A 12678-nucleotide genomic window follows, 5' to 3' on the forward strand; every position below is an offset into this window, starting at 1 on the left:
GGTCTCTCAGTCAAGACCTTTTGGTACGCGACTTATGGGTTTGAAGTCTTAATGTGTGTGACACTCCCATGTGAGGCTGTTTGATGCATGTTCGTTATGTGCGCGACCTTTTAAGATGCGGGCTAAGTGTGCATGACCCATTGGTGTAGGCTCTCATGTGTGTGCAGCCCGTCTGCTTTTTTTCCTTACCGTGCAGCACCTTCTAGCTATGTCGTAAGTGCATGTTCCAAGTATATGTGACTATGTTATGCACAGCTCCCCTTATCGTAAGGTTATGATATGCGTGACCCACTGTTGTGCGAGCTATGTCCTCACACTCTTCTAGCATACTAGTTCTCAATGTGTGCAGCCCATGGGCACTCCTTGCTAATGTGCCAACACTCAAGTGTGCAGTTTTTTGTGTTGTTACTGGATATGCGCAGTCTTGACACTTGACACGTTAGGCTAGCATGCTAACATTACCATTCCATGTCATGTTGTAGGGCTCATCTAGGTGCCCCTTGTTGGTGTGTCTCAGCTCTGTAAGTGTGTAAGGCATCTGGAACCCCTAATCGATGGTGGCCCAATGTTTGTTGTCGATGAGCCCTTAAGTAATTTCATCCAAACGTTTATTTTTGCCCTTGTGATTTTGTGGGTTCATGTAAGGCAACTTCTCATTGGTTGTCTCAAGAACACTTCTAACTCTGGATGCATCTATATGGATTGCTCTAATTCATATATTTGGGACGTAATTCCTCGAGTAAATCATTCTTCTAAATCGAGCCATATTTTGATCATAGTTTCCACATGGGCAACACCTTTTTGTAACTTCTGAGAAAGTGAGTTGATGAGACATGATTTTATCACCATGTTGCTCTAGATCTAAGATTGGAAATCCCTAGAATTGACATCAGGTTTTGCTATCAAACCATCCTTGGAAAATATTAGAATCATCTTTTAATGGTCAATCGACGGTATAACAAATCACATATAGTGCCAAAGCAATCGATGAAAAATAAATCACGTACGACACCAAAGCTGCCAATGGTATGGCATTGAAGCTACTAACAAAGAATAAATCATGCACGACGTTGAAGCTACCGAAGGAGAACAAATTATGTACGACACTAAAGTTGTCGACAGAAAAATAATCAAAGGGAAAGGACATCACTGTACCACAACCAAATCAACGTTATGGTTGAAAAAATAAAACAAAGTTAGGATAGAAACCTGCTCTTATACCATGAAAAATAAAATGTCTCAAAAGAATGGAGTAAAAAAACTTTGCTCAATTTTACAATGTCTCAAAACAATAGAATCTAGGAAAACCCTATTCGATTTTACAATGAAACATAAAGGGACTATTTATAGACATAGTTCATCCTAAACCTACTTGTAATGTAAGTAAATTAAATAAAGAAGTATTCTAATCCTAAACTTCCTTAGAGTGCAAATAGAGTAAATGATATAAAAATAAATGTCCTAAAAACTAAGCTTACTTGTTGGGCAAGAAAAGTAATCAACAACCAAGGAAAACTTAAATATGGAAAGTATTCTAATTGCCTTAAAATACTTTACTTGGCTGCTACTCTTCTTAACAGCTATTGGACCCCTTCATGCGGGCTGTCTTGTGCGCATTTATCTGTGTGGACCGTGTGTGTATGGCTTTTTTGTGTGTGTGGTCCATATCCTAAGTTAATTCTCCTTTAAAAAGGAGTAATTTATTATTGATTCACTTCAACGATAATTTCATCAAGACAAACAACATTTCAAAGTGAAAACCCTTTTAAAGGTTACCTCTGTTTCCTACCACAAGTAAAAAGAACAACAAATAGAGCTTAACACCTATCATATAACTTTTTTACTAGGCCAAGAGAATCGGAAATGGACTGGGCTTTTAGATTTCTAATTTTTTTTGTGGACAAGTGCTACTATTATTTACCCCCTTAAAAAAATCTTATTAATGTGTATGTATCTTTTTATTTAAAGAGTTGCATACATATCATTTCTTAGAATCAAGTTCAATTTCCATTATATGATAAGTCAAGTTTAGTACTCCTATTAAACCGTTAAACATTAATGGAACTTTTTTCTAACGTTAAATGTTATCATTTTGTGTCAGGTGACAAGTCTACAAAATGATAACATGGTATAGAATAATTATGTGAAATGATGACATGAGATATTCTAATTTAATCTTTGTTCTTTACTATCTCAAACCAATCTTTTTCAAGTCCAAATTGACCAATAAATAAATTTTTTTTTGTACACTCCAAAAAACATGTTGGAGTACAAGATACGAATGCTTTAGATAAAAACGTTTTGTTATTATAACAAACAACATTGAGCTAACACTAGCTTATTCTATGTTTTGAATCCAAGTTTGAATATCTTCTATTGTATTTTAAACCATAATTTGTATTCATTTTCTGATATTATACATAGAAATGTGTAGTTTAATTTTAGAAAGCAAAATGCTTGACTTTACATGTATATAGACTTATTATGTAATAATTGATATTCATTTTTAATTATTTGTGTATTTTATATCAATTATTGCATTATTTTTACCTTTTCTTTTATTTTCTAGTAATTTGTTTTAAAAGTAAAAAACAAATAACAAAAAGCAAATAGAAAAAATATCAACATAAAAAAAGCTTTAATATCCTGAAGACACACATTCAAACGGTTATATATTTTTGGAAGTATCTAAGGAGGGATGGAGCAGAGTCACCATTCATAAGTTTATTCAACACTTATTTCTTTTGGTTGGTTTGTTTAAATCCTTTCTCTATTAAATAGGATTTATATTTGATACACTATCGATGTATAGATTTCATATGCTATCAGTGAATAATATGTTATGATCTCATTGTTAAGCAAATTTAGAAAAACTCAAAACTTAATTTGTAAGTAAATATTTATAAAATTTAATTAAGAAAATATTGTCCAAATTTATAGTAATCATTTACATTTTCCTTAAAAGTGTAAGAAAATAAAAAAAAAAAGGGAAAGGAACATAGTGCCGTCATGCATAATAAAGAACCCACAAATTCCAATTATCTCTTTGCAAGGTGGAATTGAAGGATAATGAAATGGGTTAAAGGCCTCTGAGCTTTGGGATATTCAAACCTATACAAACATGGATTGAAAAGATTGCCTCATATTGTTGGCTAACAACTGAAGGTGTATTTTCATAGTTGCTATAAGATTGAACAATGGCATGATTTTGAAGGTTGCCAATTGTAGCTGTGAAGGAAAAACACTACATCTTGTTCTTGTTTATATTCAACTACAACAGTGCTATGATTGTTGATGTGCTTGGAATCTAAGAATCAATGGAATAATCTTTTTTTAGCTTGGGTGGTTTATCCGTGATGGGAAATTTAGGGATTTAAATCTAAAATTTCGTCAACATTTATATATCTATGAAAGACAAGTTTCGATTCTATCCAGCCTTTTAAAATTAATTTTTAGTTTTCCTTAATTGTAATTATAAATTTGATTAATCTCTGCTAGAAAATGAAAAAAAAATTTATATTCACAAACAATGTATTAAATATAAATCTCTATTACTTTTCACAAAATTCATAGTCATTGACAATGCATCAAATATAAATCTCTATTACTTTTATAAAACTTCTTTCTAAATGATGCATTAATTGTTGTTGCAAATGGAGTTTAGATAGAATTCAAGGAACTGGCAAAATTGACTTCAATGTGAGCTTTTCAATAGACATTATCTTTAAGACTTATTTCGCCCCCACCACTCGGTATGTGATAACTCTATAATATAGAGTTATTTGAGCTTAATTTTGATAATAATTTAGTTTAGTTCTTGTAGTAATGCATAGAAATTAGTAGGTTTAATTTAATTATTTTAAATTAGTTAATTTAGGTGAGTCAATCTAATCATAGTTAATTTTATGCTTAATTTGGTGTTAATATGGTTAAGATAGATTGTTATTGATTTATTTGTGCTTTTGTAGGTATTTAATGAAAGAAGAATTTTTAGTGAAAGAATGAGAGCAATTTTGAGGTGTAGACTTGCACTGCATATGTTTCGGTATTTCAGCCATAACAAGTTTTTGGCACCATTGCCGGGGAATTGATTTTTAACTCTTTCTTGTTAATATTAAGACCAAGCATTCCTAATCTTACTTCAAACTTTTCTTTTTATTTTCAGATACTTTTTATTGAGGTGATGAACTATCAGTGGCCATCTAAACAATTTGTGCCTAAGAAGGTTACTAGTGATTATGCATTGGTTGCAATCAATGTTTTAGCCACGCAAGTAGATGCTTTGTCTCAGAAAATTAACACTTGGAGTATGACTGCTTTTCAAAGTCCTTTTGTGACATGTGAGCTTTGTGGAGATAGGCATTCAAATGATTGTTATCCAGCCTATTATGAATCAATGCAATTTGATGGGAGCTTCGATGGGCAGCAAAATAAGTCATACTCCAACAATTACAACTCAAGATGGAATCATGAAAATTTTTCATGGAGTAATGATCACGTTCCTACATATTCATTACAGCTTATTTTCCATAATGGTTTTCAGTCATAAGTCAGACCTCCTATGCTAGAGAAAAAGCCTTCAATATAGGATATGTTCATGCAATTCATGACAAAGACTGATGCCTTCATGACAAAGACAGATGCTTTCATGACAAAGACTAATACCATTATTCAAAGTCAAGCAAAATCAATCCGAAATCTTGAGACACAAGTGGGTCAACTAGCTAGTGCCATCAATAATAGACCTCAAGATGATGGAGATAAAGTAGATCAAGGAAATACTTTCAGCAATCAAGTTCAAGATGAAGAAATTAAGGAAGAAGATAAAATATCTACATCACCATAAATCAAGCCATATGTGCCTCTCATTCCTTTTCTGGCTATAGTTGATGAGTTACCTAAAGAGGTTGTACCAAAAACACATTATTCAAGAAGAACTCAATTTGAGAAGTTGGATAAAAGTCAGCCTATTTCACCACCTTAGGTTAAGCAAGTATCAAATCTTGGGTTAAAGGCACTATAACCTCATTTTAGGAGGAGGCTACTTTCACACCTCAAGCTTTTTTCCATGCAAACTCAAACCTCAACCAAAGTCAACTTATTGACTATAAAGAAGTGCTTCTTGAGAGGCAACCCAAGCTTTCGAAACTCTTAATTTTTAAGTTATTTTTATTTTATTTAATTATTTATTTTCATTAATCTCTATTTATTTTTTTTCCAGTAAAAAAAAATTCTCCTACAAGTGACAATGAGGATGATGAGGACAAAGGTGAGGACTAACGCTTCACCAGATTCATCCAATCATTAGAGGAGTATTCTTTACATTTCTTTTATTTTTTCTAACATCGAGGACAATGTTTAGTTTAAGTTTGAAAGGGTGAATTTATTTTTCTGATGATGAATATTTTGTGAAAGTTTTAGATTTAATTTTATTTACATGCGTATTTATAAATAATTTAGGATTAGTTGGTAAATGAATTTATTTCTTGTTTGAATTTTAGGAATCTAAAGTAAAGTTATGCCAATTTTTTTCAATGATTTTTTTTTATCCAATGATGATAGCTAGTTACCTTGAATTCTTAGCCTTTGGTGAATAAGGTTTTGGTTTGGATTCATGCTAAATGCTTTTGTTAGTATCATTGTTAGGATGTGATTTCCACAATTTTGAGCATTATATCTTTTACTTTGAATTATTCTAAATATCTAGAGAAAGTTTATATTGATGTAAATATTAGATTATGTCAGGAATTCTATGATTTGCATAATTTTCTCTCAATGTGAAATCCCAGGTAATACTTATTTAGGGAGATAATTTAGGCCATCTTTGAACCGTTTGAGCATAAAAAGCCAACCGTGTTAAATCTTTATCCCTAGTATACCCTTTTGAGCCTAATTTCCTTTTCTTTGTTTAACTACACAATAATGAGCCTAACCTTAAAATAAAATTTTCAATTTTGCAACCCTCACTCCTAAGCATGTATATTGTTTATGGAATTTAGATTGAGCTAAATGTTAAAAAAGGTGGAAAGGTGATGTTAATGTGAAAAAAAAATAAGTTCAACATATCAAAAGTAACCTCACTACCTACAATACAAAGAAAATAAGTTTGGGGGTGTGAAATTGTAAAAAAAAAATGTGTTAAAAAAAAGTTCAAATGTAAAAGAAAAAGTGTACTTGGAAAAGGAAAATAGAGTTCTATATATAAGTCCTAGAATAATTATGTGCTTAGGGTGATTTGAGCCACATTAATATCCTTTATCATACCTTGGCCCTAGCCATACATTACAAGCTTATTAAAGTCTTATTGATCCTTAGCTTGGTGTTAGTCTACATTATTGAAGAGAGAGATGAAAAGTAAGCATATGGAGTTCTAGTACTAATTTGAAATTTGTGTTGATATAAACTCATCCAGATGTCATGATATTCTTGGTAAAAGACTTTACACGCACACACGAAAATCCATTCGAGAATGTGCTTGCATTAGAATTAAAACATGAATTTAAATGATGCCTATATTTTCCTTAAGTTAATGATTGATAGACATACTTTTGAGAAATTACAAGGAATCATTGAGCTTGTGCACTTTATTTCTAGTAGTAGTAGTAGTAACTATATTTACTTTAGGTTTCATTAACTGAATTTGATTTTCGTAAGTTAGTTTCTTTTCTATGTTTTGCTCGAGGACTAGCAAAATATTAAGTCGGGGGGTGCGGTATGCAAAAGAGGAATTATGCTAATAGTCTTAGGAATACAATAAAGCCAATGTCTAACTTCGTCTTTGCGCTTTACGAGAATAGATCATTAGATACAACTGAGGGTTTGCAAAGTTGTTTGGCCTTAGAGCCTACTTTTTTCAGCTAGTAAATTATAAGGAATTTGGATTCCTTTAATATATAATGGGAATCAAGTGTATGTTTATTTTTAGAACATAACACTTCTATTTTTATGCTCTTATCTTCTTTGTTTTTATTATTGATTTTTCTGCTAATATCTTATTTATTTTTGGTATGTCAAAATGCTTGGCAACAAGTTTTTTATGTAGGCTTGCAAGTGTCTCTTCTTAAGAACACAACCCTTTTATCAAGGCACTTCTTTGTCTTAAAAATACCTTTGCATTTTGTAAGACACAATCCTTGGATAAAAGTACTGTTTAAATAATTACCTTATGAAAGAACAACCATTCATTCCATAAAACATAATCTTTGAGCTTAATATGAAAAGATAGCCTTTCAACTGGGGTGTTTTTTCAATTGTCTCATAACTTTTGGATTTAAAAGTGTTTTTTCAACGTGTCATTATACCAAGAGACATAACTATTCACATGAAAAACTCACTTATAATCTAATAATTGCACTATGTTACTTTATGTGATATAATTGTTGAGCTAAGATAGCTTTTCATTATTTGACATAACCTTTTTATTTTGAAAATACACCAACAATCCCCTACCATTTTCAAAATTTCCTAATACCAACAACTTTGGGATTTTTGTGAATAAATAAAGGTATCCCGAATATTTGAACCTTCATTTAGTGAGTGTGGTTGATTCTAGCCTAAACTGAGTGGTTGACCAAGCATTGAACCATCGATTCTTCATTTGACTAGACGAGCCATTAAACATACACAAGCTTCCTTACTCACTTTGTATCTAGTTTTGCCAACACATTTTATGGCCTTGTGTTTTGCATCCATGCATGAGTGCTATAAGAGTCAAGCCTTTAACTTCTATAAACAACCACACTTCCACTCACATAGTTAGCCCTAATCAAAAGTACCTCGTATTTATAATACTTCAACATATACATGTTTTAGGTATATTAAGAACTTTGGTTCAACCTTACCTTACACATTATGGGAACCAAGCATTATAAACCTTAGGATGAAAACTATAAATTAGTGCTTGCAATCACCATGTCATAGAATGGTCAGCACCTAAGACTTATAGGTCGGTCGCAAGCATCGAGGTGAGCTCCCACCATTAGACATTTAGTTGATAGGCTTGAAACCCATCCTTCTTAAGGTTTTTATTACCAAATCCTTTTTTAGACCTTTGGTAAACGAATATGCTAAATTTTCACTAAATTTTCACAAGCCCTCACATTACTTATAGTGACTATACCATCACTTATTCTTTGTCTTACAATACTATATATGTCGAAGGCCAATATATCAACTCTTTCCATTGTATGCTTTATTATATGCCTTTGATACCATTGCTTTATTTTCACAATGTATCAAAATTGATGCATTTGGTTTAGGCCACAATGGAATTTCATAGAGTAAATCCCTCAACCATTCCGCTTCTTGGGCAGCAGATGCTATGACTATAAATTCAGCCATCATGGTGGAGTTCGCTTGGCAAGATTGTTTTTTTTTTTTTTGAACCCAAAGAAACAATAGCCCCACCAATTATAAAAATCAAACTAGTCGTAAAGGAATGATCCATTCTATTTGAGTTCTAATTAGCATCTTTATACCTTTCTAAAACTAAAGGAAAACCTGAATAAGAAATGCCATAATTCATTGTATTCTTTAAGTACCTTGAACTCTATGTACAACATACTAATGTTCTTTACTTGGATTACTTGTAAACTGACTTAGCATCCTAACCACAAATGCAATATCTAGCCTTGTACACATCATTCCCTACATTAGGCATCCAATCATCTTGCATATTTATTTTATGCTATTGGCTTTTCTTTGTTAGGTGCTAGCCTTATATTAGAATCATAAGATATAAACATTAGCATACAATCTGACTTACCATACTTCATTATAATCTTTTGAATGTAATGAGATTGAGATAATGTTAGGTCATTATTGTCTCTCATTATTCTTATACCAAAAATAACATCTATTACACGCATATCTTTCATGTCAAAATTTTTTTACAAAAACCTTTTTGTGTTTTCCACTTGTTCCAAAATTGGTACTAAGGTTAACATGTCATCCTCATATACATAAATTAACGATGACATCTGAAACTTACTATAGACACATTTGTCAGATTGATTGATCTTGTTGCCATTAGCTAGCACAACCTCATCAAACTTTAATTCCATGGTTTAAGTGCTTGTTTTAATCTATACAAGGACTTTACAAGCTTACACGCATTCTTTTTTTTTTTCTCAATTGACACCATTGTACCTTAATGTACAATTAGAAAATGAAATTAACACATCAAGGTATATGTTCACACAAGCACTATTGAACCTTTATTGCACAATAGGAATGCTATGTTAAAGATATTGAATATCTATATTGCACCATTATGTCTTCGATGATAAAATAGGAATGCACCATAGACCAATATGTTAAATTTACATAATGACACCATTATACCTTCATGGACAATAAGAATGCCACATGCCCACTTATCACATGGACCTTTATGGTATTTACATATTGGCATCATTATAGCTTAATGTATAATAGGAATGCCACATGCCCATACCTTGTGTCTTCCATCACATAGACCTTCATCAACTTAAGATGGTTTACTTTAGGATCTTCATCTTTCTCATCTTGTTTGTGACTTCATCTTGGTTGCAATAATCTTCTTTTATTCGAAGATGATTATCAAGGTCCTAGATAGGTATCTTTTTTTTCTTATGCTTTAGAGTTTTCTTAGTGTCTCTCCATGATGAGAGAAGTATGTCAATTAAAGAAGACACAACAATAACCTTATCCATATCAAGATCATATATGAATATAACAAAATCCTTCTTTCCAACCAACATACGTTTTCCATGCATATCAAATACAATATAATGCATATCAAGTAAGGAAAGAAAACTTATCTTGTAACTCGATGAGAAACCATTTTGTCACTTTCCTTGTCACCATCAAATCGGTCCATATTTTGCCAATGAATAAAGTTTCCTCCTTTAAAGTGGTATAGCTTGACGATGTTGGTATATCTCTTTTAGTGAAGTCATTTTGAATTCTAATTCCATAAAAAATAAATGTTAAAATTACTGGTACAAATGGGGTTTAGATGAAATTCAAGGAATCAACAAAATTGATTTCAAGGCGAGCCTTTCAATAGGCGCTATCTTCAAGGCTTATTTCATCCCCACCACTTGGTGTGCAAAAGAGAAATTATGAGAATAGCCTTACAGATACAATAAAGCTAACGTCTAACTTCGTCTTTGCACTTAACATGAGTGAATTGTTAGATACACCCGAGGGTTTGCAAAATTGTTTGACTTTAAAGTCTACTTTCTGCAGCAAGTAGTTTATTTTCAGAACATAACACTTCTATTTTTATGCTCTTGTCTTGTTTGTTTTTGTTATTGATTTTTTCGTTAATATTTAATTTGTTTTTGGTGTGTTAAAAATGGTTGGCAACAAGTCCTTTATATATGCTTGCAAGTGTCTCTTATTAAGGACACAACCCTTTCATCAAGGCATCTTTTTGTATTAAAGATACCTTTGTATTTTGTAAGACACAATCATTAAATAAAGGTATTGTTTCAATAATCACTTTATGAAAGGACAACTATTCATTCCATAAAACATAATCTTTGAGTTATAATATGAAAAGGTAACTTTTTATATCTAAACTTTTCAGCTGAGATATTTTTTCAATTGACTCATAACTTTTGGATTTAAAGGTGTTTTTCCAACATGTCATTTTACTAAAAGATATAACTATTCACATGAAAAATCCATCTACAAACCAATAGTCACATTTTGTCACTTTATTTGACATAAGTTTTGAGTTAAGATAGCTTTTCATTATGTGACATAACCTTTTTATTTTGAAAATGCATCAACATTAATTTAGTTTCCAAATATACAATATTCTTAACTGTCATTTAAGTACGTAGCTTTTAGCTTTTTTCTTTGTCTTAAGTTATTTCCTTGCGAGATAATTCTGTGTAATTTGCATATATTAAATCAAAAGGTAAGTATGGTTACTAATTTTCAATATATCAAATGCATAAGGAAGTACAATTTATATATATATATTTTTTTTATTATAATAATTATTGTATTAATATAATTTTGAATATCATAACTTTGTTATGGAGAAAATTATAAAACAAATTAAAAAATCTGAATAAAAATTAGTTAAATAACGTTATGTCCACTTTTTTAGCGTAAGGCTTATTATCGGTACAATATTGTTCTAGAAGCATTACTAAAATTTACTTCTTCTTGTGAGGACGAAATTTCCTTTTTTAACTTTTGGTTTATTATATTGTTCAGAATAAAGAGAGGAGTGAAGAACCCAACTTATCTGTTTCTATTATTATCATATGTATGCCTAACTCTCTTTGGAAAGTTCCATTCTTTTTGTCTTGGTTGGAATTAGAAATTTTCTGCTACAGAAAAAGATTCCCACCCAATAGATATTTAAGTTCTAGAGGCTTATCTCACAAAATTCTAATTCCTTGTTAACACTCTACATTCTGCCCCATTTGCTACATATTAAAATATGTAGGTCGAATTTCACATATCAAATTATTTCTTTTAAAAATTAATTACATATTTGGCACACAAACTATACTGAAATTATTGATTTGGTGTCTGAAGTTTCAAAATTTGCAGTTAGGTATCCAAATAGTAGTATCTTTTTGGTGAATTGAGAATTTTGGATTACATAATGAAAAGTAACTCTTCTCATCTCATTCAATTCATCTCATAATTCGAATCTCAAAAGATTTTTTTACGTTGCATAAACGAAATTACTTTTACTTCAATATTATTTTTATACTAAAATTTTTAAAAAATTTTATGACTATGATATTCTTTAATTTTAATGTTTAAAAGTAAAACAAAATTCCTCACAATAAAAAAAATAAATGAAAAACAAATGTATAATAGGGTTTTGGATTAAATCTCAAAGGATGTACATTGGATTGGGAACGATTACAGTACTATTATTTAATTCACATAATATCTTGGAAAAGAGGCTTCAAAATTATCAGATATGCCTTTCATGCTTGGACCACAGAATTAATATCCGAAAGTGAATTATTCTCCCAAATTATAGCTGAGCGAATGGAGAGCTTATCTCCAAATTCATTGCATAACATTAGGAATATTGAACGCAGTATATGCTTATTCCATGCATCTCATTTTCTTGGCTCATTTTTTGACAATATTGATGTGTAATGACTTTTAGTGTCAAGAAGTTTAAAAAATTTAAAAGATAATTTGAAATATACCAAAAATAAGAATATTAAATATTAAAAAAATAAAGAGGATCTTATTTTTAGACATTCAAGAGAAAAAATGAATAAAAAAAGAGTAAAGAGAGTAAATTTTTTATAACACTGAAATTTTTTTTTGGTCCGCTTAGAGTTTTTGCACATAAAAAAAATTTATAATTTCATTTCACATGAGTGTTTCCTTTCGGATATGATTCTAAATATTAGATACAATACACACAACGTGTGTGTATATATAGAGTTATATCATATCATTTTGCAACTATTTGATAAAAAAGATAATATTTCTATATTCTAAGATTGTTAGTTGGGGTTCGAAACTTTTTAAATTTTTGGATTATTGGTGCTCTTTTAAGAAGTTTGGAAAGGAGATAACGTGGATACATTAGATAAGATTTGCTTATCTAAAAATTATAGGTGGACTGATGCAAATTGCTTTTCGCTTTTCTCTTGGTGTTAATTTGACAATATTCTTAGTTTCTTGATGTATTTTGATTTT

This window comes from Theobroma cacao, chromosome 2 (genome assembly GCF_000208745.1).
Source record: "Theobroma cacao cultivar B97-61/B2 chromosome 2, Criollo_cocoa_genome_V2, whole genome shotgun sequence".
Taxonomy (NCBI): domain Eukaryota; kingdom Viridiplantae; phylum Streptophyta; class Magnoliopsida; order Malvales; family Malvaceae; genus Theobroma; species Theobroma cacao.